A 27,750-nucleotide genomic window follows, 5' to 3' on the forward strand; every position below is an offset into this window, starting at 1 on the left:
ATGCCATTATTAGAAATTGTGAAAGGGGGTAGTTAAATATTTGAGAAATGAAAAAATTTCATTTTGAAATGAATTGGAGAACTAGGGTTTTTAACACATCTTTATTGAGATGTAACACACATACCATTAAATTTATATTTTAAAAATGTACAGTTGTTTTTAGCGAGGAAGAATTTTATTTAGTGAAGAAGAAATGATACTGACAATGAATGGTGGTCTAGAACATCTGATGTTGTGGAAGAATAAGGACGTGTGGGTCCTACAACAGTGTTTTTTTTCAGTATTGTTTTGGCTATTCTGGGTCCTTTGCATTTCCATATGAATTCCTACAAGGAGGTCACCTAGGATTTTGATAGGGATTGTGTTGAATTTGTAGTCTAATTTGGGGAGTGTTGCTATCTTAACAATATTAAGTCCTTCGATCCATGAACATGCGAATTCTCTCCATTTATTTAGGTCTTCTTTAATTTCTTTAATTTGTTTCAACATTTTTTTGTAGCTTTTCAGAGTACATGTTTTATATCCCTTTAGTTACATTTAATCCTAAGTATTTAATTTTTTTCAAAGCTATTATGAATGGAATTGTTTTCTTAATTTTATTTTGGGATTGTCCATCGCTACTGTATAGAAATACAACTGATTTTGGTATATTATCTTATATCCAGCAACTTGCTGAACTTGTGTATTAGTTCTAACAGTCTTTTAGTGGGTCCTTGGAATAGCTTATATACAAGATCATATCATTTGGAAATAGAGAGTTTCACTTCCTCCTTTCCAATCAAGATGTCTTTTATTTCATTTTCTTTCCTAATTATCTTGGTTAGAACCTCCAGGACTATGTTGAATAGAAGTGGCAAGAGCTGTCTTTTCCTGACCTCAGGGGAGGTGTTCAGTCTTTCACCATTGACTATATGCTGGCTGTGGGTTTTTCACAGATGGGCTTTATCAGGTTGAGAAAGTTCTGTTCTATTTTAGTTTACTGAGTGTTTTTATCATGAAGAGGTATTGGATTTTGTCAAATGCTTTTCCTGCATCTATTAAGATGATCATGTGGTTTTTGTCCTTTATTCTGTTGATATGGTATATTACATTAATTATTGTCAGATGTTTGGAGATTTCATTTTAATAAATAATATTGTAATAGAGATGTCAGTACTTTCTTGAACTTTATAAGAAAGAAATGTTTCAGTTATTAAAACTGACATATTAATTTGGCAAACTATCACAGTGATTGAATACATACAAACATATTATTCTTGACACCTGTCAACATAATGTGATAAAGGGACATAATGCTGTCGATAATGGAATAGCCTTGCATGAAAGCCCACCTACGTTTCATGGAAAATATTGACAAGTCTTGATTTTGTCATTCATCATATTGACTTACACTCTTTGGCTGTACATTTAATAAGGATGCTTCTGTTTTACATTTCGGATTGTTGGTAAAATAATTGAATAAAGCAATGCCATTGACTGACATCCCCTGTGCTATTCTTTTAGAGACTGCTGTCCAAGTGTACATGAATCCATTAATCAATTCTTTAATGTTTGGCCATTCCCCTGATAAGAAATCTACCCAATAATGTTATCATGAAGAGCACATAACTTCATCTTATTCAAAAATACATCTTAGGAAGCTTATTCAAAATAAAAAAATATATGGTTAATTTCACTGTACTGTGTGCTCTGTGAGGACAGTTACTTTGTTACTGTGTTATCCCCAAACCCTTGAACAGATCCTGACACACAGAAGGATCTTAATAATCACGTTACATGAGTGAATGATTTCAATCTCTTGTACTAACCTAGTAAGCAATCAAAAAAGGAAAAGAAATTAGGATACCATGATTAGTTCTTGGTGAATGATTGCCTTCAAATGCATCCAAATTATGAACTTGAGAATTTTTTTTCCACTGTTAGATCCAGGTATTGTGTAGCCTGAAGTTCAAACACTTTCATGGACCTAAGAAAAAGAATATAAACTTAGTCATAGGATTTTTTTTTTTTTTTTAAGTCATAGGATCTTAGATGAGGCCTAGGCAAATGTGGGTCCCTGAGGCTTAAGATGTATTAGCTTTCCAGTAAATTGTCTTATCTAAAATGTCACAATGAATTGATGCTTGTATAATGAATGAATGAATGCATGCATGCCATTTTTTCCTCCTAAAAACTAAATCAAAACTTTTTCTTTGCCTCATTTCATTCTATCTTTGATTGCTAAACTAGATGAAATTAGAAAGGGTGTGCTGTTTATCGGTATTAGGATAATTTAAGCTAAAGAGTATTATTTAATTTTATTTTAAAATTTAGTTATCTGGAAAAATCATAGCAAGATATAAAATTCTGAAATTTAAAGTTTTAAGGAATGTGGTAGAATCAGCATGGTGTGAAGATTGGGCATGTCACGGGAAGAACACACAAATCAGGAGTAGGGGGCTTGACTTGAGCCATTATCTAGATGTATGACCCTGATTAGGTCCCTCATTTCTTTGCAGCTTCAGTTTTCTCACCTGCAAAATAAAGGCTCTGGATGAGATAAACTGAGGTTTCTTCTGCTCTGAATTTTGATGCCTGTTTCTAAATAGAATGGATTCGAAAATCCGTTTCTGTAAACATAAAATCAGATGTCAAAACAGATCCTAAAACAGAAATACAGGGGAAAATGCTAATTTTACATGATGTCTTCTATCTCATTTGAAATTTTTCCTTTATAAATTAAAAAACAAACAAACAGAAAATGGACTTAAAGTCTCTCTAGCATTTGGATTCTCTCCTCTTTTGGAAACAATCTTACTGGTCTGACCCTTGAATTTTATAACCCAAATGGGACCATTTATAATCTCAGGAATTTAAGTCAGTTAAGTGGCATATCTTTATGGTAACAAGGGACAAAAGGAATGTTATAGGTTTGAAATATATGTAAGAACTTAGCTCCTGCCATATATCTGAACACAGCGACATCATCTTGCCTTTCCTGTTAGTCTAGGAAGCTGTTTCTTAATTTTGTTATTCAATATGATATTTTATTTTGCTTTTCTCACATCCTTTAGGGTGAACGAACATGTTAGAAGAAAAGAGCGCAACAGTGGATTCTATTAGAAAGAACAAAGGGGAGAGAAACCTGGTGCATTTAGGAGGGAGCATAAAATGAATGGCTCAAGTAGACTGGTAGCTGCAACCAAATCTAAATATAACAGGGTTACTATAACTACAAAGGTGGCATATTTGAATAAAACTGGATATGAAAGTATTTTAAAAGCTGATTGTAATTGGCGGAAATCTGCCATTTCAAACTGCAGACAGGGCCCCCACCTCCTCTGATTCTATGGCTACTGAAAGGCCTCTGCTTTATTTTTTATTTTATTTTATTTTTTTATTATGTTCAGTTAGCCACCGTATAGTACATCATTAGTTTTTGATGTCGTGTTCGGTGATTCAGTAGTTGCATATAACACCCAGTGCTCATCACAACACGTGCCCTTCTTAATGCCCGTCCCCTGGCTGCCCCACCCCCCTCCCCTCCGAAACCCTCAGATTGTTTCCCAGAGGCCTCTGCTTTAAACAAAAATGATTGCCCTGTGACACTGTAAAGTACTTGGAGTTCCCTTGCATAAGGGCTACTTTATACCCGTTCCAACATCGTGACTCTGATTCCTCATTTGTTCAGAGTCAGGGCCTCAGGACCTTTTTTTTGTGATGAACAGCATGACCACCTGAAAAATCATTAACGCGTAGTCATCCATTCTGAATGGATAGGACTCCCAGTCAATTCAGAGAACATTTATAGAGCAAATTCTAAATAGAAGGAACTATGGGGGAAATGCAGGTAGATAAATTTGGGTTCTGCTACCTAAGGACTCCCTATAGATGGGGAATTATACTGAGTAATCTTTTTGGGTTCTTTCTAGATCTTGTTTCAGACTCCTAAAAGAAATAGTTTCTATTTTTTTTTTTTTTTTTTTACAGTTAAATATAGATGGTGCTGGAAGGTGCCTGAAATAAAACCACCACGATAGTGTCAGCATTACCAGATTAGACAGATGTTTGTGAAACTACTGCAGTATTCTCTCTCATCTCTGGTAAGTCTGAAGGACACACATGCAATCTGTTTTAAAAGGCATGTGAGTAATGAAACTGGAACGCACATGAAAGAAATGGATGACATTTACATAAAGAGTATTTGACCACAGAACTCCTTGTCTTTAGAATAATGACTAACAGCTCTAAAACAAGAGTTTTCTGATACAATATGGAAAGTGAACATTCCAAGATTATTTAAGAAGGTTTTTCTACTGTTAAAAAACAAAATTCAACTGAGTAAATTTTATAAGTCTTACTGGCTTTATTCAGCAATTCATGAATTGGGTAGCATCCCATCTAGCAAATAGAAAGGAGCTGCGAAGAGCTGCACAAAATGAAAGACTTACAGACACAAGAGGGCAGAAAGGAATTATAAAAACAAAACACAGATGGTTTCAGGCAAGGTCATCTTCTTTTGGGGGATGGCAGGGGTCTATCAGGCAGATTACCCTACTAGTGCTGATCAGATAATTCCAGATTGACTGGTATAAATTTCCACTCCTGGGAGAGGTTGAATATAATTAAGTTAGGTAGTAAGTCTTGGCTTGGTGATAGGGGCTTAGCCCAAGTGACTCCATTTGGGGCCTTTTGTCTTTTTTTTTTTTTTTTTTTAACACTATCCAGACCACAAAGAGGGCTTATTGAAGAGGGGCTGGACCTCCAAAGACTGCAACATCTGAGTTTTACTTCTGGTTCCCTCAGGACCACTAGTTACATATCTGCAAATAAATTAGCTAATGAGTATACTCTTCACCTTTTGTTTCATTCTTCTGTTACTTACTTTCCAATTATATACAGTTTTTTTTTTTGTTTTTTGCTTTTTTTTTAATGTCCACAGGAGTTATCTGGGGGATAGAGTGATTGGCTAGTTTTTGGTTTCCTTCTTTATGCTTATGTTAAAAAAAAAGAAATCCATCAACAATGAATTTTAAAATGACACCAAACCCTGTTGGATTTTTCTATTACACAGGAACAAGTTAAATGCTCTGAGATACAACAGAATACAAAGAAATAAAAACTTTAAAATTTTAAGGATTTTGAAAACATGTACCTGGCAAAAAAATTATTTCCTCGGCATGCTAATCAACAGCCTCCAGAATATTTCACACTCTGGGAAATTCTGATTTTATGCCCCTGGGCCATAAAAAACCAGACTGTGGCTGGGATCCTAAGAAACAACAAAGAGAAATTTAGCCCTGAGTGAGTAGGGCACCGTAAGGAAGGCCTGAATTGCAGATAGGAGGTTCTGAGGATGAGGGGACATTGGCTTGGAACCAGGATTGTCCCACCTCCTCCAAGAGCCCTTGTAGCTAGGCAAGGCACAGTCCCAGGAGACCAGGTACAAATCAAGGGAGCATGGATATCCAGAGTAGAGGGAACTCAGTGTGTGAGGGTGAGCATCTGGTGGAGCAGATGAAGTTCATATTTGTAGGCATTTTATCTAATCTATTAATAAAGTGTCTGTCTATAAAGACTAGATGTTTTTTTAAAAAAATTGTATAAATAGGGAAGAAAAACTAGGAACTATATTGAGAACATGAAGAGCTGATCAGCTTTAATGGTCGCAGGTGGCAATGGGTTTCAAAGTTTGTTAGAATTATACACATTCATAATAAAGTAGAAAGAGGGAGTACTTGTGTATCCCAAGACGATAGAATATCCTAATATTTGAAAGAGGAGTGTTAATTCAGTTAATGAATCCTGTAAGGTAGCTGGTTCTAAGAAAAACCATGATAAAATTCATAGCTCTATTTTATATAACCAGTAACTTGTTAGAAAACAAAATGGACATTGAGATCTCACCACAATAATTTTTTAAACCATATAATAGGCAATGTTAAGGATAACCTTAGCAAGAAATGTGTGAGGTCCACAGGAAGAAATGGATAAAACTTATAGAATATTTGGCTAAATAGGTATATAAAATATCACATTTTTCTTCTTTTATTTATTTTTTAATTTTTAAAAAAGATTTTATTTATTTATTTGAGAGAGAGAGAGAGAGAAACAGCATGAGAGGGGAGAGGGTCAGAGGGAGAAGCAGGCTCCCCAGTGAGCCGGGAGCCCGATGTGGGACTCGATCCCACGACTCCGGGATCATGACCTGAGCCAAAAGCAGTCGCTTAACTAGCTGAGCCACCCAGGCGCCCACATTTTTCTTCTTTCTTTCTTTTTTTTTTTTTTTTTAAAGATTTTATTTATTTATTTGACAGAGAGAGCACAAGTAGGCAGAGCAGTATACAGAGGGAGAGGGAGAAGCAGGCTCCCCACTGAGTAGAGAGCCCGATGCGGGGCTCGATCCCAGAACCCTGGGATCATGACCTGAGCTGGAGGCAGACGCTTAACCGACTGAGCCACCCAGGCGCCCCCATTTTTCTTCTTTTAAACTCAAAAGTAAAACATGCTTATAGGGAACATTCCTAACAATCAACATTTTGGAAAATAAAATCAGTCTCCTTATTTTTCCCCAGTTTTCACTCCGCAGAGGTGCCAGAGTTAGCAGTTTGCTGCATATCTTTCCAAATATTTGGAGCATTTGGTTCATCTACATCACAAACTTAAATTTGCAATGGGTTCATTTGCATATGCTATGATTACTAATATATTTGGTTTTAACATATGTCAGACTTCTATTTGACTGGTCTATTTATCTTTTTCTCTTTTTTTCTGGACTTCTTTTGGAATAATCAATTTTTATCATTCCATTTTCCCCTTTATCACCTGTTATTTTTCTATCCTTTCACTATTTCTTTAGAAGTTATGAGATTTCATAATGCAGTCCTGATTTATTATAGTCTAATATGGATTATCTTCTACCACTTTCCTAATATTAAAACCTTTAGATCATCTTAACTCAATTATCCCTCTATTAACCTTATTTTAAAACCCTGAAAGACATTGTTTTGTATTCTCAGTAGTTTTATTTATCCTTTCCATTGTTCTTCCTTACTTCTTGCATTTTTGTGTTTCATTCTGGGATAATTTTTTTTTTTTTTTGGTCTGGAAAACTTCCATTAGTACACGTTTTCTGGTAAAAATTACATTTCGTTTGTTTGAAAACTTCCTTATTTTGCCTTAATTTTTGAAGGATAATTTTACTAAATATAGAATTTTAGTTTTAAACTTATTTCCTTTTTTTCTCTTGTTTTTATTAAAATATCATTGACACACAATGTTACATTAGTGTCAGGTGTACAAGTCTATACGTTATGCTGTGCTTGTAAGGGCAGCTCCCATCTGTCATCATACAATGCTATTACAGTACCATTGCTATATTCCCTGTGTTGTGCCCTTCATTAAAGTTATTTCCTTTCATCACTTTCAAGATGTCATCTTGTTATCTTCTGACTTAAGTTCTGATTTTGTTTTTGAAGGTAATAGGCTTTTTTTTTTTTTCTTAGCTGATTTGTAAAAAAATCAGTTGCCCATGATCTCTCCTTTTTTTTTTTTTCTTTCTCATATTTTTTCTTCTCTCCTTCTGGAAATCCAATTATATTTACATTTGGTTTTTTATTATGCGTGTATTATACTCTTGTAAATTTTTAATCCTTTTTTTTTCTTAGTGCTTCCCTCTAGATATTTCCTAGCAAGCTCTCTTCCACCTCAGTAATCCTCTTTATTGCTATCTCTAATTGGCTGGTAAACCCGAGTTTCAAGTATTGGGCTTTTCAGTCCTAGAATTTCCTGAGCCACTCAGGCGCCCCCATTTTTCTTCTTTTAAACTCAAAAGTAAAACATGCTTATAGGGAACATTCCTAACAATGATTCTTTTTATTATCATTCTGTGATGAAATTCTCCATGTTTTTCATCTGTTTTGTCTAACGTATTAGTCACTGCTATTTTAAAATCTTTGGTAACTCCAGTATAAGAGCCACCTGTGGTCCTACATCTGTTACCTCATTTTTCCCCTTAATTTTAAGTCATATTGTACTGTCTCTTGGCATGTGTAATCATTTTTATTGAATGCCAAACATTGTTTATTACTATATAGCCCCCAGATGATTTTAGCTCCTTCCAGAAAGTATTCACCATTTTCCTTTCTAGGGAGAAAGAATTGGGTCTGATTATCTCACTTCATTTAGGCACTGAGCTCTGTAGTTTTAGTAAGTCCCTACCTACCTATAGTCTCCTCTGCTCTTAAGCTATAATTAGCCCTTCAGGGCCTGACCTGTTCTCTGGGCCTTTCTTTCCAGAAGGTCCTGAACTCTAATCCTTGACCTTTAGCTAAAACTCTGTTCTGTTTTCCAGAGGCTTTCTTTCTGCTTAGCTTCTTAGCCTCTTGCACTGTGTAGTTTCAGAATCTGATAATTAGTTAAAGGAATCAACCAGCCGCACGTCAGGCTTACTTCTCTGTGCCCACTCCCCTCCCAACACACACTCTGTCTTGTCTTATGATGTCTCTAATTTTGACTCGCTGGCCCCATGAAACCACCAAAATCTTTACTTGTTTCTCTATCGGCCCTCAGCAGCCCTCTGTGTGTGCAAAGCCTAGGTTCTCAGCCTCTTGCCCCAGCTCCAAATGGACATATACCCTCAGAGAAAAAGCAGTTCCAGATGCTCAGTTCACCTCTCCATTGGTGCTTGCTCTCCAAAATTTTGGTCCCTCTAATTCTGGTTGCTTTAGCAGTCCTTTAGTGACTTTAAACATATTTGTTGTTTGCTTATTTTGTGCTAATTCGTTCTTAGTGGGAATGTTGCTATGTTATAAGCCATTCCATCATACCCATCAATATCTTGTTCAGACTTATCATATGGTCACATTCTACATAGTAAAAGGTAATTTAAAAAGTTTTGAGTAATAATATGCCTAACTAAAAATCAAGGTGCCATTCTTAGGAAAGATAGGAAGAATGGGTATCAGGGTCAACAACTTGTGCTGTATTCCAAAGTGGATAGTGGAAGTCAGTTATAGTTCTGGGGTGGGTTGTGGGGAGTGGTCTTCCCACATGAGGGGCAGTGGGTTTCCAGAACACACCCATGCCAGAATTTGACCGTTTTTATGGCCCTCTTACTAAAGTACTTACTAAAGTACTATCACCATTTAGACATTAGGCATCTCTTTGTAAGTTTAGCAGCAGGTCCTGTATGTGGAATAAAAAAATGAATCCTCTATTTAGAAAGATCTTGCAAATGATATCTAAGTTTCCAAAACAGAGATGAAGCATAACTGTGATGAACACTGGAAAAATCATGTCTGAAAACTGTTTCCTCATTATGTCAGATATGCAGTTGGACAATGTAGTCCTGAAATGTGGTGAAAAGAAAACTCAGAGAATTCTAAAAGATCATCTTTCACACTGATTGGTCTGCAATTTGAATGAACATTGAAAAATGTTCATTCTTTTTCAAGGTAGAGCAGAATATAGATTTTGGCTAATGTGAGAGAACTTCCCTATTAAGTTAATCACTGCAAACATTGGGCTCTAACACAGAGATGACATCTAAATTTTGAGGGTAAGAGCTGTCTTGGCACTCATTTCAATTTTATGGGAATAATCAGCCAGTTAAGAGCAAAAAGCAGTAACTAGAGGGGGCCTGGGATTCTCCTGCAAGTTCTGAAAAAGGCACTTAATATTTCTAACTCTGATTTTTTCCTTTTCCAATTTGTTGCAGAAAATAAAATATGGCCTCTGAGGATATATTGGTTATACCAATGAAATAATAACTGGAAGGTTGCTTAGTTCATTGGATGGGCCCTGGGCCAATTTCCATTCTAAACCCTGTTCTCGCCTAATTACTAGTCACTTAAAATTCAGCACTTCATTAATTTTTTCTTGGCATCGTTTGGACTGTTTGATTCTCTGCCTTACTTCTAAATATTTCAGACACTAATCCATTTAGTTCTAATCTTGTAAAATCAGATATGTGTGTGGAACCAATCCCTAGAAAAAGGCATCTCTGCACAAAACCCATAGACTTTTGCCTGCAGTTTCAGGAGATTTATAGACTCCTTGGAGCCCATGCAAAGACTAATTTTTATCTTCCAAATTAAAGGAAATATAATATATTTAGATTTTCTTCTAATATGTATTTATCAGATTTTGAACATTTTCTGAACAAATAGGTTCTTTGGTATCCCCCTTCTGAACATTCAACGTCTCAAGTTCATAATATCATACTGAATTATAAAACATAAGGATCTGTACACAACAATGGCAGCCAGCGTAATGGGTAATAGAGCAGAACTAGTACCAAAGACTTCCGTGTTGGGACAGATGTTATTATCCATTCATTTTTCGCTCTGTTTTTTTAACCTTAATCAGAATTTTTTGTTTTTTGATGGCCCCGAAGGTTCCACACACACCGCCCCCCCCACCAATGACTTACATGGTATTTGGCAACAAGTTGCTGGTATTAGCAGGGACATTCTGGTCTGTTTTAGTCCCTCACATATGTACTTTCCTACGAGGGAAACCTTATACATGCTTTTCTCTCTGCCGGTCTTTCTCTTTTTGCATAGTTAAATTCTCCTTATTCCCAGCTGGTTGGTGAGTGGCTTCCCTCACGTGGTTATTAGGGACCCAGGCTTTTTCCATCTTATAGCTCTACTGTCCTCTAGGACCTCAGAGTCCTCTGCTTCCATGAGGGAGAATAGAGGATAGAGAAAGCACCCATTTAAAATCACCTTGACCCAGGGGTGCCCAGGTGGCTCAGTTGGTTAAGCATCTGCCTTTGGTTCAAGTCATGATCCCAGGGTCCTGGAATCGAACCCCACATTGGGTTCCCTGCTCAATGGGGAATCTGCCTCTCCCTCTCCCTCTAACCCTTTACCTGCTTGTGATCTCTCCCTCAAATAAATAAATAAAATCTTTTAAAAAAAAAAATCACCTTGACCTAGAAGTGACATGTATCACTTGCAAATGTACTCTGATGATAAGAACTGCTCCCATGGCCGCACCTAAGGTGCAAGGGGGTTTGGGGACATATAACTTCTTTGTAGGAGCACCTCAACACTAGAAGAAGGAGCATGAAATTTTGGTGGCATCTACCTATCTCTGCCACACTATTGTGTACCACTGGCATCAAGCATAATGCAAACCAATAGTAGGCACTCAATAAATATTTGTGGAATGAATGTATTTCTTTGTGATGAGTAGTAACATAACAATTTCACAGCTGGTGTACAGGGTTTGGAGAAGCAGCAGCTCCGTTATGGTGTAGATGCCCAATTTACATTCTCCAGGAAAGACTGCGCTTTCTCGGGCTTACTATGTTAGAGTGCACCCAGATTAGGGTAGCTTCACTCTTAGATCTTCGGTTCAGTCTGTTGGTTTGTATCACTCCACAAATGCATCAATAGAAATAGAAGAAGCAACTGTAGTGAATTATGCCGAGAACCCAACCAGAATTGGTTTTATCTTGGCCATTTCAAACTGCACTAAGAGGTTAATTGCCCAAAAGAGCCAAAAGAGAGTATAATGGGCGCCTGGGTGGCTCGGTCTTTGGGTGTCTGCCTTTGGCTCAGGTCATGATCCCAGGGTCCTGGGATCGAGTCCCACATCGGGCTCCCCGCTCAGCGGGAAGCCTGCTTCCCCCGTCCCAAAAAAAAAAAAAAAAAAAAAGAACAGATAAATAGCCAATCAAAAGTGGGTTCAACTGATCATTAGGTAAAGATCTTTGAGTAAACCTGTTCCCAATGAGTGAATTTATACATGTATAATATGTTCACTTTATAAATATATACACACACTTTATATATATTAATTTTTATAATGGCCATATGAAGTATTATACATATGAAATTTGGCATATATAGAATACATCAGGAAACTGTAATTACATTGTTTGCCTGTTTGAAAGAACCCTTTTGGGGCGCCCGGGTGGCTCAGTTGGTTAAGCGTCCAACTCTTGATTTTGGCTCGGGTCATGATCTCAGGGTCACGATCTCAAAGTTGTGAGATGGAGCCCTGCATTGGGCTCTGCACTCAGTGGGGAGTCTGACTGAGATTCTCTCTCTCCCTCTGCCCCCCAAAATAAATAAATAAATCTTAAAAGAATAAAATAAAATAACCTTTTGCCATTTCGTATTATAATTAAGACTCGATTATCAAATGTAAGAGATTGATTATGTAATAAATGAAATTATGTTTCCACCAAGTCTCTAAATTTTAACCTATATTTCAAAGTATGTACTTTAATAGGGACTTTACAAGATTAACAGGGACATTCAAATGACCGTGAAGAAAGAGCAAATACTTACCGTTTACAAAAAGTACTTTTTACAAAAGATATTATTAGCTTTATTAACATATTTTCTTGATTTTAAGATGCACATTTTCATATATTTTGACATTTCTGAAATGGAATATGGCTTATATTCAACAGGCATGTTTAAGTAGTATCTCTTTGTTTTCCTTCCCTCTGCTTTCTTCCTCCTCCCTCCCCCATATCCAACAAACAAGCCAAAAGCTCTTATTAAATTGTTGTCTTACTATCAAGGGAATAGGGTGATATTTTCTAGTTCCTCATTCCTGTCCCCTGGAGATACCCCTTCTGCTTATTAGCTGTGTGAAGAGAAGTCATCTACTTAAAATTTCCTGTTGCGGGTTAAACATCCTTCCTTAGAGGATTCTATGAACTCTGGAATCACCCATCTATAAGACATGTCTAGACTATTTCTGTCAGCCGACGCCCTTTTCTCTGCAAACCAAGTCTCATCTGCACAGTTTCCACATGTGCATGTCCTTTTGCTGTCCAACCGTCCTCACTGTCCTTCATGATAGCAGCAAGGGATTAATTTTTAACGACCCCAGCCTGCTTTTTATGATGGTTGGTATTATTATTTTTTTATGTACAAATGGTCTTATGATTCAATTACAAGCAGAAGTACAGGCACTTTGTTTGGTAGATGGCTTTATTTAACCTCCATAAAGCAGAATATGAATATTAAAAAAAAACAGGAAATGAAGTTGTTTTCCGAGAATTGTGAGTGTAAATTCATGAATGAGAGGGGCTCATATCTAGATTCACATGGAAATTGGGCAAATCATGTCTTATCCCTGCCTTTATTTATTTATTTATTTTTTTTTTAAAAGATTTTATTTATTTATTATTTGAGAGAGAGAGAATGAGAGACAGAGCAAGAGAGGGAAGAGGGTCAGAGGGAGAAGCAGACCTCCCGCTGAGCAGGGAGCCCGACGTGGGACTCGATCCCGGGACTCCAGGATCATGACCTGAGCCGAAGGCAGTCGCTTAACCAACTGAGCCACCCAGGCGCCCCTTATCCCTGCCTTTAATCCCTGCCCCCCCCAAGTTTTAAAAACTGGTAAGATCTAGTGGAAGTGTGTAAGATTGGACAGATAGCAAGGAATTTTAAAAGTGATCAGGTGTCATAAAAGAACACATTGCCTGAGGGGGTGAGTATGTGGAGGGGAGAGGATGTTGGTAGGTAACCAGCACCAGCTGCTTTGCTGAAGGTAGGAGGGGGCTGAGGGGAGGACTAAAAAGGGGAGGGTCTGCTGCTCAGGACCAGAAATGCCCTGACTCTCTGCCAACATTCTGTTTGCTGTCTGCGTGGAGTCATTTTAACGGAGTCAACAATTTTTCTTCCGGATCACTGATGGACCTTCAGCAGCCCTTTTCTCTACCAGCTAATTCCCACACTGCCTGCCGTCCTCTCCCCATGCTCTTTTTCTTACCCTTCCTTTTTATCTTCAACTCTTTTCTCACTTTTTTGGGTCTCTACACAAGAAGGACCGATATCCCACTTTCCCAGTAAAGCTCTCATTGTAGAGACCACACTGTCTTGATGTACCTGAAACTCACAGGATGTGAGGGTTTGCATAGTTTTTGGTCCTCTGTGCCACTCTTTAGCGCATGCTCTCTCTCTCTCTCTCTTTCTCTGTGGGTCTCTGTCTCACTCCCCTCTCCCCTCCCCCCTTCTCCTCAGTGACCCATAGCGTCATTTCCATGGCTCACATGGAGGGATGCCGAAAGCACAGTTTGGAGCACAAATGTGCTTGACACCTGCCTCCACTTCTCAGAGACTGTAAGACCATGCTGAGTGTTTGTGAGGAGTCCATGATTCACTGTGAAGAGCATCTAGTAGAGGGCCTGGCCTTTGCAAGCACTCCATATATTTCTTCAGTTCACTTTCTTAGCACCTCCCCCCAACCCCCCCCCCCCCCCCCCCCGCCATCCCCATTCTTGATTCTGCCATCTGCACGGTTCTTAGAAAGTCTTTTCATTTCTGAGAACTAGATTTTATCATCTGGATCACAAACTGGTAAGGTATTTCAATTTCATCTAAATTAATGGCCCTTCTGATTTCTTGCCTTTACAATTCTTTATTATCCTCTATCTTAATTACCTTCATCTTGAACAGCTTCATCTACAGGACCTTGAACTTCAGCTCTTTTTTTGACTATCTCCATGTAGACTTGAACCACCTCTCTGCAACACTAGATGTATAGAATTATCACTTATGATGATGTCATTTGTTTTTAATGAGGACTGAGTAGGGACAAAAATGAGCCATATGTGCAATATAGAATATCATTTCATTGAAAAAAAATCACTTCAAACTTGATATTGAGGATGCATATATCATGTTGCTTAATATTTCTTATTTTGACATTTACCTGAGAAATGAATCTCAGAGAATGAGAGCAGGAAAATGCTTGTCTCTTCTACAATTTGGTCAATGTATTTTAAGCGGAGAATGGAACTTAAGAAATCTTCAGTTTTTCCCACTTTGCCTTGGCTGTTAGAAAGCTCAGGGACTGCCTTTCTTTCTTCCTTCCTTCCTTTTCTTCCTTCCTTTCTTCCTTTCTTCCTTTCTTTCTTTTTCTTTCTTTCTTCTCTCTTATAAAATTATAACTTTTTTTCTTTAATTCTTCTAATATAATCTTTTCCTTTTTCTTTTTACTACTTAAAGTTTGGAGTTTTATTGTATCTGGATTTTCCAGGGTCAATTTTTTTTTTTAAATTTGCTTTGTTACCACAATCTAGGATATTATTGACCTAATTGGCTTCCTTGACCACCCAGCAGGAGGAGCCAATGAGTGATGAGGTAGCAGGTCTGTGATGGAGATAGAAGTCTTTTAGTAGTTTTCCAACAGAGTGCCAAGGCACCTCCCAGGACTGCCATGGAGGCCTTGAGACTGCTGTGAGCACAGCCTACAAACATGCTCTATCTTAAATATTGGGTTTTATGGCTAAAAGAAATCTGCTAGATACTGTGTTTGCTTCAAGTATGCCAGGACATTCTTGCCCCAGAAAAAGTAAGTTATTTTGGGGAATCCCTCAGGAATCCAAGATCTTTAAAATTAATTAACATATATTTACAATAACACTTTCTATGTATTTACTTGTCATGAGGCATTGTGCTGGATTTTGATATGCAATAGTTCATTAGATTCTCACCACAACGCTGTGAGGTAAGTATTTATTAGTAGCTGCATTTTACAAACCAGGATGCCAACTCTTAGAAAAGTTAAATAATTTACACTAAATTACACAGTAAGAGCTGGGCCCTGAATCATCCAATTGAAACTTCACCCCCCCCCCCAACTACATTAGGATCTCTCAGGTGGAATGAAACAGATGGACTCTCCAAAGAGCCTTCTGTTTGTTCTAGGACCCAGTAAGGCCCTGTAAGGTTCACCTGAGCAGTTCGGCAATGCGGTGAATCATCTAGACCCAGTGGACTTCAGACTCCTACCCTTCCCTAACTGGACATTATAGGGACTCTGAGGACCTTGGCATTGGCCCATGAGCCGAAGAACAAAGCAAAGGACATTAAATGGCTGGCATATGCCTGATTATATGAATTCCGGTCACCAGCTATATCAAGTACATTTATGTATTTTAGTCTGGCTGCCCAGAGAGAAGACCATTCAAGTTCTCCTTGTCATATCTCAAGCAGTCTGAGTAAAAATCAAGTCCATTGTTTTCTTTTTAAAAAATTTTTTATTTAAATTCAATTTAGCTAATATATAGTGTATTATTAGTTTCAGGGGTAGAATTCAGTGATTCATCAGTTGCATATAACACCCAGTGCTCAGTACATCAAGTGCCTTCCTTAATGCCCCTCACCCAGTTTCCCCACACCCCCCCCACCTACCTCCCCTCCAGCAACCCTCAGTTTGTTTCCTATAGTTAATAGGCTGTCAAGTCCATTGTTTTCTATGCCTCTTTTAAAACTCATCTACCACTCTTACTGTGTCTTCCATCTCTCCTCTCTACTAATTCATTAAGTAGAACCACTTATGAGCTATTTTGAAACTTGAAAAAAAAGCATGTGTTTTTAAAGCATTTTCCCAAATAAATTTGAAATCAAATCAGTCTGAACATTTGTAGTGCTGCAACTGTCATTGGATTCTCAATTACATTGGATTCATAGACCTTTTATTTCCCCAAATGAATTTTAAAAATGATTTTTAATTTGGCAGACATAGTATTATCTTAAAATTTATCCAGTTGTTCATAATACAAAGAAAAGAAAGTTGTTTATAATACAAAAACTTCCAGTAGTGAGGAAAAAATCTCAAACCATCAATACGCCAAATACTTACCTTCCTTCTGAAATAAAATTATTAATTTCCAGATAAGCCATTTAGGGCCAAGATATGCCATTCAAATTGTAATTGTTTTTTCTTGGTAAACTTAGGATAAAAGAATCTATGCATTGTCCTTGTTTAATTAAAAGATTATCATCAAATTGGGATTACAGATTGTTTTTGTGCTTATTTTGAATCAGATTATGACTGAGTTTTTCACTGAGGTAAAATTTACATAGGATGAAATGCACTCATTTTAAGTTTGTCATTCACTGAGTTTTGATAAGTGTGTATTCCTGGTAACCTCCACCCCAACTGAGATATAGAACATTCTATCATCCCAGAAAGTACCCTTGTATTCCTTTCCCCTCTTTCTAGACAAATACTACTCTGATTTTTATTACTATAGATTAGTTTTACCAATTTTAGAACTTCATATAAAAGTACTCATACAGTATGTACATTTTAAAAGTAACTGGGTTCTTTTGCTCAGTATGTTTTCGAGAATTATCCATGTTGTTGGTGTATGAGTAGTTAATTCGTTTTTGTTGATGAGTACATTCCATTGTAAGAATATACATCAGTTCCCTTGTTGATGGACAGATGAATGGTTTACAGTGTTTGGCTCTTGTGAATAAAGCAACAAACATTCTTGTACAAGTTTTTTCATGGGTGTATGTTTTAATTTTTTGGGAACCATATACTTTTTCATTACCCTTGACTTAAATATATATAAACATTTAAGTTTTACTTAAGACCATTTATTAAACATATTTAGCAAGTGCCCATTCTGAAGACAGGCAGTGTGCTAAGTGCTGAGGATACAATAGTGAGCAAAACAGACAAAATCTCTGTTCTTGCAGAGGTCATTTTCTGGCAAGGACATTAAATATAAGCATGATAAATAAGTAAAAAATGTACATTACAGTATATGTCAATAAGTGTCATGGAGTAAAATAAGGCAGAGAAGGGGCATGGGGTGTTGGAGTCGCCAAGGAAGCCATCACTGAGAGGGGGGCATTTGAGCAAAGACCTGGATGAGGTGAGGGGCAGTTGTCTGGCTATCTGGGGGAAGAGCATTCCAGGTGAAAGAAGAGCAAGGCGAAGCTCTTGAGGTGTCCCTGGTTTGTTCAATGTGCATAGGCCAAGACAGCTTTGCAGGGTCAGGGAGAGATGACAGGTTGTGAAAAGGGTTTATATGGAGGATTTTATGTCAGCTATCAACCCATTGCCTCTCAGCTCTGAATTCACCTTTTTTGCCTCCTCTGTGAAATTAGATCTGGGTCCTACATATATATATATATGATATATGATATATATATATATATGATATATTTTGCCAGCTCACACTAAAGCTTTATCAATAAAGGACACTGAATAGGATTAGAATATTAGTGATAGGGAAGTTTGAGGAAGAGATACGTAGTTGCTATCACCAGTCTGCAGCAAAGAGGAAAAAATAGGAATTACGTAGCCAGGTTTTTACAAAGCTAATATATTCAAGCTAGAGGACCGTCCTTTATGTTGAAGTTATGCCCTTCATACTATACTTGTGTTAATATGCTCCATCTTTTTAAAAATTATAGTAATAGTAGATGTAGGGTTTTCTGAAATCTTTCTTTGATAAAATTTGCAAAATCAGGAGCTCTATACCTGTACCCCCAGACATGAAGGATTATAGTCCTCCATAAAACCCCAAAGTCTAAAAAAAATAGTGTACATAGCTCTTAGTGCAATGTCTTTTGGAGAATTGTGGTTTAATACGTGTTTATTCATTTGGGACTTCACTAATCACTGAGTCCTTGCCCTTGAAGAGTTCATGGCATCCTAAATTCTTGTTCAGAAATTTCCACTTGTATTAAATGTTGGAACAGAAACGCAGATCTGGCTTGGGTTCTGTTCATATGATTTTAAGATAATTTAGTGGGGGAGAAATGGCTTTTCTAATTATTTGACATTACACAATTGTTACATTGGATTATTTGGGGGGAAAGGGCTAATGCTACACAGCTGCAAGTAAACAGAGATGTGAGAAAACAGAGAATGATTCAGAAGATAAGAAACAATAGAACTTTCTGCCTCTTTTATGAAACTGCTGTCCCATCTGTTCCTTTAATCCTGCCCATTGCTTTTATATCCCTGAGAGAAGTTTCTTGTAGAATTGAATGTTAGGAAAAATTTTGTGTGCCCAAAAGAACAAACTGCTATCTTGTATCAGATAATGTGAATCACATAATTTATACTCTTTCTTTTTTTAGCCTTGGCTGCCAAGAAGTTCAGTGTGCTAAATGTAACTCGGTAGGTCAGTAGGTCGCATTAACCTATCTTTCTCAGTGGTTGCTGATATAAATCTCTTCCTCCTCTCTCTGACTTACTCTCTTTTCAGATTTTTTAAAAACTGCCCTTACATGTATGTGTTTTTGAGGTCTCAATTACAAAAATAATAAATACATCCCCAATGAGTAGAATGACCCATAGTGGCAGAAAAGCTCGGAGCTTACAGAGCAGGCAAGCACAACACATATTTTGCTAGTCCCATGTCAGCCCTTGCACACCATCCTAATCCCCATTAATTTATTTTGAGTAATTCCTTTTTTCACTTCATGCCAGTAAACAAGTAGCCTAATTTGCTTAGAACAGAGAGATAGTGAATTCATGGGGCCTGCACTAATTATTTGGTCATTTTATGTTTGGATGGAAGGAGCTCCCAACCTGGGTTGCCTGCAAGGCTTGATCCCAGCTTTCAATGGGATTTCCAAAGACTTCTGTTTTTCAATGGGAAGCTGCGGTTCAAATTTGTCAGCTATCAGCGATTCCCTTGTGACAGCCGTTCTTGTGTGGGATCAGATTGTGTTATAATCCCTGGCATTGTTATTTAAATTATTCAGAACAAAGGGACTTTTCTGAATTTAGATGTAAGTTAACTTGATAACACTAAATTTTTTGTGTGTACAGAGGAGGAGGTTTAAATTGTAGATTTGCTGAAAATGTTATGCTAAAACTCAGGGGAGAAAGTGAGCAGGTTAAAATTTTGGCTCTTCCATATTCTATGTTAAATGACTTGTGCAAGTTATTTAGCTTCTCTGTGCTTCTGTTTCTTCGTCTACAGAATGGGCAAAATGGGAGTAATTGGGTGGAGAATAAATGATATATTGTAATGTAGATAAAATATTGTATATAAATTATTTGTATATACATAATGTATATGAAGTATTGAGTGTAAATGATATACAGTATTGTATGTAAAGCACTTATAATGGCCCCAGGGAGAGTTATCTATTATTAATATTTAAGAACTATAGAGATATAATTATAGATAATAAGAATGACAAACAAATATTTTAAACACTTTCTAAATATGTTACATACACTTTCACTTAAAGGGCAGTAGGTGAGATCAAAAAATATAAAAGTCTTCTAACCACAAAAGATTCTTCTTTAAGGGCGCCTGGGTGGCTCAGTCATTAAGCGTCTGCCTTCGGCTCAGATCATGGTCCCAGGGTCCTGGGATCGAGCCCCACATCGGGCTCCCTGCTTGGCGGGAAGCCTGCTTCTCCCTCTCCCACTCCCCCTGCTTGTGTTCCCTCTCTCGCTGTGTCTCTCTCTTCAAATAAATAAATAAGATCTTAAAAAAAAAAAAAAAAAAAGAAGATTCTTCTTTAAATTGTGATATGCTTCAAGTTCTTACAGTCCACAGAATCGGATCCACTCATTCTTGTGTTCCCTACTTGACCAGAGCACTTATTGATCAGCAGATGTTTAATAAACGTTGACCTGAATAATCTGCATTCTGACTAGCAGCTATTCAAAGGCTATATTTATTTGAGTGCCAAGGATGTCTCAGGCACTGGGGATACAAAGATAAATAAAACATGGATTCTGCATGCAAGGGAAGCACAATCTAGTGGGGAAGGCAGATGTGGAAAGAGACAGCTGCATCCCTAGCCAAGTAGCGTGTGTAAAAATGTGTAGGGGCCTAGCGGGCATCAAGTGGGCGCTGAGCCCCCAGGGGCAGGGTGGGTATCAGAAGAAGTTTTCCAGGTAGTGCAGTCTTGTATCTGCTCTGTTTGGGGATTAGGTACTAAAGTCAGCAAGAAAGGCAAGAAAAAACCGAACTAGTATTAGGGCCAGAGTACCGTTAAAAAAAAATCTCTCAATTGCCCATTAAGTATGTATAGAATAAATTCTGTACAGATACACATCTGTGTACATGTGAAATGTCTCTGTTAATGTAAAGTATATAATAGTAAGTATACAGGCAATATTTTGCAGTATTTTAGTTTAAAAAAGTGTTATCTTGCTGAGGTTATAACATTAAATTCAGTTAATTTAAATGTGCATATGATGAGATTCTGTTCACATTGGCTAATGAACATTGCACTGTTATTACATTTATAACAGTAGTTTGCAAATGTTTCATTAGAAAGGTAAAGCAACATTGGAAAAAAAAGATTTATGTCTATTCTTTTTTATTTATTTATTTTAATGAGAGAGAGAGTGCGTGTGTGCCCGAGAGCGGGGGGAGGGGCAGAGGGAGAGGGAGAGAGAGAATCCCGAAGTAGACTCCCTGCTGAGTGCGGAGCCTGCCTGACTTGGGGCTCCATCCCAGGACCCCAAGATCATGACCTGAGCCAAAATCAAGAGTTGGCTGCTTAACTGACTCAGCTACCCAGGTGCCCCGATTTATGCCTGTTCTTAAAATGGAATTCATTATGAAATAGTTGTGAATATGAGTGACAATAAAATGTACTCACCAATGTATAGCCTATAGCATAAAAATGTGTCTATTTTTGGGCTCTAGACTTTCTGTCAAGCAACCACGCAAACATCTTTATCCTTCTATGTCTGGAATGTTATGACTCTAAGGAGACGTAAACATAGCAGGCGCCAGTCTAAACTGTGAAGACCAAAACACTGATGTGATATTTCATCAACAATCAAGGATATTTAAAGTGAATGTTTCTATAATGGATTTAGACACACAAAATTCTTAAAGGATTGTTGTGGGGGAAAAGAAGAGCTGATACATGTGAACACATTTTAAAAGCAGTTGGCTAAACTTCCCAGCAGGTTATTTTCTCAGAGAAGAGGCCCCAGATCTAAATCTTAATAAAACCTGCTTCTCTCATAGGATCAATATTATAATATAGGGTTATGTTTCTGAGTAAGGGCCTGGTTCTCAATTCCTTATAAGAATGCTCTACCGAGATTATATAAGTAAATGCCTGTACATTATGAAGACTTTTAAATTATTAAAAATCGATTAGGCAGGCATCAGAGTAATGGTTTAAAATTATATTTAATATGATACAGTAGTATAAGGTATTATTCAGTGATCTCATCTTCTTTCTCCATAATTTAGTTTATATTGCAATAAATGACAAATCCAAAGAATTCTTGTACTGAGAACATTTTTAAAAACAAAGAAAAATTGAGGAAGTAGATCATCTGAACTCTTCTAGATTCATTCATCATCTAGAGTCAACAGTTTTTAAATGTAAAAAGCATTATGTACAAGCAATTACACCTCCTTGCAAGTATGCATACATTTTATTTACACCTTTATTAAGGTATAATTTACATATAAAATTCACCTGTGTTAAGAGTGCAAGTCAATGATTTTTAGCCATTTATAAGTTGTGCAGCCATGACCAAAATCCAGTTTTAAAACATATCCATCATTCTCCCCAAAGTCCCTTGAGCCATTTTTAGTGTGTTCAAGCTCCTTTGCATTTCTATGTAAATTTTAGGATCAGCTTGTCAGTTTCTTAAAAAAAAAAAATCATGTTCGGATTTTGTTGAATCTGAAAATCAATTTAGGAAGATTGTCATCTTAACAAGTGTCTTCTCACTGCTGTTGTAACAAATGACCACAAGCTGCATGGCTTAAAACAACACAAACATATTATCTTACAGTTCTGGAGGCAAGAAGTCCAAAATCAATCTTACTGGACTAATGTCAAGGTGGTGGCAGTTCCCTGGTGCGGTTCTCTGGGCGACAGGCCCATTTGTAGAATCTGATGGTTGGGACCGGGTGGAGAAACTCAGTATGTGGCAACAGGAAGGCAAATCAAAACCCTGGGGCATATAGGAACAGGGACTGTTGGGAGATCCCGGCAGGTAATCGGCTCTGGAAGCGCCTGGGCTCTCACTCCTGCCCACTGCTGTCTGGGGAGAAGACCCCTCTGATGAGTAACGCAGAGACCTGGAACGAGTCAGGGCAAACAAAGTTGTTTGATGGGCACCTGGGTAGCTCAGTCGGTTGAGCGTCTGCCTTCGGCTCAGGTCATGATCCCAGAGTCCTGGGATGGAGTCCACATTGGGCTCCCTGCTCAGCGGGGAGTCTGCTTCTCCCTCTGCCCTTCACCCTGCTTGTGCTCTCTCTTGCTCTCTCTCTCTCGAATAAATACATAAAATCTTAAAAAACAAAACAAAAATAAAGTTGTTTGGAATCAGAAAGCTTCAAGAGATAGTATGTTCCTAGCGGGAAGGTTTGGATGGTGGAATCAGATAGCTGTGGTTTTATTTAAGAAGTATTTATTGATGAAATAACACACATGTAACTCTCAACACCAAGTAAACCATCTCAACCTTATTTTTTATTATATTCCCACTTGTACCAGGGGCCTCATCTAACACCTGGAGGTTATGCAGACTGAACTGGCATTTCCCACAGAAAAATCAACCCTTCCTTGAATTTCATTTTCCTTCCTTTGAACTTGACCACAATCTCACATTTCAGTTTTTAAAAGCTTCTAAGTGTTAATTTTCAAGGTAGACAAACTCAAAAGGTCATAGAAAGCTGACTTTTTTCCTAATCCTCACGAGTTCTTAGACTCTCTGTTTTAGTCTCTGTGATAGAGATTTACTCTATTTTTTTTTTAATGGAAAACCATAAAATTTTTTCCCAGTTGAAATTATTGTATTCTATGATTTGGAACTTGGGGCTTTAAGTACCCATTGCTCTTGGCAGTCAAGTTAACCCAAATTACATTCAGAAGAGAATCTTTACCTGATAGGAGGAGGAATGGGCATTTATCAGGTACAAATTCTTGGAGACAACTCAGTTCTATTATGAGGATTTTAATTCTACCTTAGTAATGCTGAGAGGTAAAGGATATAATGCAGGATTCAAGCTGCAGAATAGTCTGACTGGACACCATGCACTTGCCCAGTACCCCAATCACTGCCTCCAATGTCCATCAATGTCCTGGTTCAAGGATAACATTTATTGCCTGCCTTAAGGGTAACTACTGTAACTGTTTCTCTAGATAAGCAATTCTAAAACTTTCTGGAGTCATGAACTGCTTTGAACATTTGCCAAAAACTGTAGACTCCAACTCCAGACAAAAATTCTATAAACTTGTGCATACCTTGTTTTTCAGTTAATATAATTTATTGCACTGGAAATTGATTTCCTTCACCTAGAATAGAAAAATGTTTCCCCGAAAGAATTATATCTTCCATTCTCATTTTTCATATAAATATAATTGAATCCTTGCTTTAAAAAAAATGTTAAAACACGCAAACAAAATTAAAAGTAGAATTTAATTCTAATAGTTTATTTCAGGATCAAGGAGGTTGTCTTTGGTCTGTTCGAGAACTTGGAAATGGTGTAATGTTCTTGAATATGTATGAGTTTGACCCAGATGCTTTCTAACGTTTTACATGAATAGCCGAAAATTTTTAGAAATGTAGATGGTATCAGTAGCTCCCTTTGCCACACAAGGACAGACTTATTTCTGGGTGCTTGGATTCCCTCTTCCAGTTGAATTCACATTGTATCACCTTCTTTGTCCTTCGTCAATGAGGTCAGCTTTGTCTGTGTCTGTGATGCCTGCAGGCAAGGTCAGAGGACCCAAAGGTAGGGGTCCCGTGGGACCAGCCAAGAGGGTCCTTGGCTTCATGCAGGATGGAAATCAAGCATGACCCAGCAGGGGGTGAAAGCAGAGTTTATTGAAGATACAATGTATATGAGAGAGGGAGAGAGAGAGAGCTACTGACGGAATGTCCGGGAGACTTGGGAAGGAAAAGAGCGTGAGTCTTATCTTTGTTTGGGGTCTGGCTGTTCTTATTGAGGACAGTGGTCTGGTATATGTGTCCTCTCAGGCATCCAAGAACCAGTTAGAACAAAGACAAGGGCCCAGGTGGACTCTTTGGAGTCAGGGGGTCTTGGCATGGAGATGTCTAGCTCCAGTGGTCTGGAATGCACATAGGATAGCTTCCTCTGGGTCACTGTCACCTGGTGCTTCCTTAAATGTTATTTATCCTAGAGAATCACTAACTCCTTGTCCCTTACAAGGAGGACGTAGGCTACTTGCATGACCAGGCATGTGTAAAGTGGGGTATACGTTCATATTCTAGTAAGAATAGAAGCCAGAAGAGAAGCAACGGGGGAAAAATGCAGCTTTTCCCCTCATGGGGTCCCTTCTGTGTCCCTGTCTCATCTGCATCATTGATGCTACCTATCTCATCAAGGAAAGGATGTCTTCTGAATCTGCGTTTCAAAATGTTAAGCAAATAACCTGAGCAGAAGTATTTTTCTGCCATGTTTGATTGTGTCTTCAGATTTCTGCCTACACCAAACTCTCTAAGGCTTTATCCTCTCTCCTCTGTTTACAGAAGCACTTCCTCTAGCTTTAAAAGTTAGCTCAGCTTTCGATGTCCAATTTTATCTTCCAGAATAGAGAAAAAAAAAAAAAAAAGCTTTGCCAAAATAGTTTTTGTTTTGTTTTGTTTTGTTTTTGCCAGCATCTCTACTGGTGACTGAAGTTTTGAATGGAAAGATTTTACTCTTGCCCATGGCCACAAGTATTGCCAAGAAAATCACCTCATGAATGAATACCTTCCTGTCAGTTTACACTGAGGAGGTTTTCTTTTTCTCTCTCAGGAAGCTGAAATTTCCCCCTGATGTTTCAATCAACTCCTCAAAAACACTCAAGAAAGCCAGTGATCTTCTATTTAGTAGACAACATTTCTATGTTGCTCTCCTTTCTTAACACAATCATTTTAAAATGAGGTGAAAGAAGGCCAAGGCTCTGATGGAATGGAGGACTTGCTTTAAGTAGATGATGACAAAACTTCTGTCAAGTCCGTTGGCAGTCTCTGAGCGAAATGCATGCTGATGAGGACAGCGATGAGTCATGATGACATACGGAGCCTCTTTGTTCATCAAAGCCACAAACCAGATGTGTTACCAAGTCCTGCAAGGACTCCATCTGTGCCCAGAATATCAAGATTATCCTCATGGGGACGTTTTCTTGGCAAGAAAAGTTGTCACCATTTCGGAGACAGTGAGGGCCTTTGAAGTTTCAAACCAGGGCTCAGGAAAGGGAATTCTTCTTTGAAGTAGAGGCCTGCCCCCCAGCAGCTAAACGGCAGTGTGGAATGCGGTGAGAAATGTAGGGGTCTCGGCCACTGGCATGTTGAAAGAAAAAGGATGAGTAGCTGCCAAGTCTTCTAAGATGGGCTTAGAAATAGAATTGGGGGTGGATTATGTCACTTGGATAAGGCGCTGCCTCCGATTTCTTCCTCTGTTTCAAGTGACATCCTAGCTTGACTGTTTCCCAAGACACATGGATTCACCAAAAGGCTTCTCCAGTTGTGGCTGGTAAATGAAAACAACTTTATTCAGTGCCTCAAAACAAGGTTTTGTGTTTGGAAAAATTTCAAGATTTAGTTGAATTCCAACTTTTTTCTTACAAAAAAAACCCAACAACAACAATCCTCACTGTTTGGCTAGGGCAGAGGTTTCTCTTCAGCATTGTTAGCTCCAGCAAACTTAATTTATGAAAGCCAACTCAAAGGACACATTAGTGTTACTATACTTCTTTTTCTTGAACATTTTCCAGTTTAGGCCAGAGTGCTCATAAATGTAGAAAGATGTCTATAACCATAATTGCCAGAGCATGTTCACTCGCATTTATTTAGAATGAATCAATATCTCGACTTATAGATTGACATTAAAGTGTATTTTTTTTAAAGATTTATTTCTTTGAGAAAGAGAGAGAGTGCGTATGAGCAGGGGGAGGGGCAGAGGGAGAAGGAGAGAATCCCAAGCAGACTCCCTGCTGAGCTTGGAGCCCGACTCAGGGCTCAATCTCAAGACCCTGAGATCATGACCTGAGCTGAAACCAAGAGTCAGACGCTTAACCAACGGAGCCACCCTGGCGCCCCTACACAATTCTCTCTCTCTCTGCGATAGCCACAAGGAAAGTTTATTGTTATCTTGAAACACAAAGCGAATCATGTTTCCCTCCACAGTGGTTTCAAGATTTAGAACCATATTTGTGGTCCCCCAAAAATATTGAGTCAGTATTTCTGAAATCTTGATGGCACTAAGTCAGTTTGAGCTGCTATTTTAAACAGCTGTTTTCTGATTCATTTTTGAGAAGGACTATTTTCTATGTTAAGAAAAATATTTTCATTTCTCTTTTGCAAAGGTAAAGCCAAAATCTTATTTCAGAGAACTTTGGACACTATGGGAACTAAATATCTCTGAATGTGAAATTGAAATTGACCTTCTTTAGGGTATTCATATCTGTGCAGATTTTTATGCTATTGTCTGGAAGAAGGGCCTGACATGGAGGGGCGGGGGGAACATGATTTTCTTCCCTATTATCAGGCCCCAGTGAAAGTTGGGGTCCTGCACTTTCAATAGGGAAGTCAGAGTCAAAAATTCGTTTGTGGTAAATAAATAAATCTTAAAAAAAGAGAGGGGGGAGGGTTGCACGGCACCTGGCTGGCACAGTTGATTAGGCATCCGACTCTTGGTTTTGGCTCAGGTCATGATCTCAGGGTGGTACGACTGAGCCCCCCATGGGCCCCACGCTCCGAGCAGAGTCTGCTTGAGATTCTCTCTCCTCCTGCCCCTCCCACTCGTGCTCTCTCTCTCTCTCAAATAAATAAATAAATCTTAAAAAAAATATTCCTTTGTGGGTGATAAGCTGGAACCTGCCACTAGACCAAGTCTGGGGCAAAGGATAAGGGAGTAACTGCATTAGGTTTGGCCTATGGATTCTAGAAGTTGTGACCATTGTAATATCTAATTAGTTTACCTTTTCTGTATAGAAATTCTCTTGTGATATTTCCTTTACTTTTAGTAAAGTCTTACATATTCTAGAAATTAGCCTCTAGTATGGAATTGCCGAGTGTTTGGAGGGAAGG

The 27,750-nt window shown here is 38.0% G+C and overlaps 1 long non-coding RNA gene across 5 annotated transcripts in view; it reads left to right on the plus strand.

The window, feature by feature from the left end:
* The window catches only part of LOC118529696 (uncharacterized), a 406,664-nt gene that overhangs the window by 18,994 nt on the left and 359,920 nt on the right, over positions 1–27,750 (plus strand). For all 5 annotated transcript variants that reach the window (XR_013443636.1, XR_013443637.1, XR_013443639.1 and 2 more), the window contains one exon: positions 3,970–4,082. This is a non-coding gene — a long non-coding RNA (uncharacterized LOC118529696). The remainder of the gene's footprint in view (positions 1–3,969; positions 4,083–27,750) is intronic.

The sequence above is a fragment of the Halichoerus grypus genome, chromosome 14 (assembly GCF_964656455.1).
Source record: "Halichoerus grypus chromosome 14, mHalGry1.hap1.1, whole genome shotgun sequence".
Lineage (NCBI taxonomy): Eukaryota > Metazoa > Chordata > Mammalia > Carnivora > Phocidae > Halichoerus > Halichoerus grypus.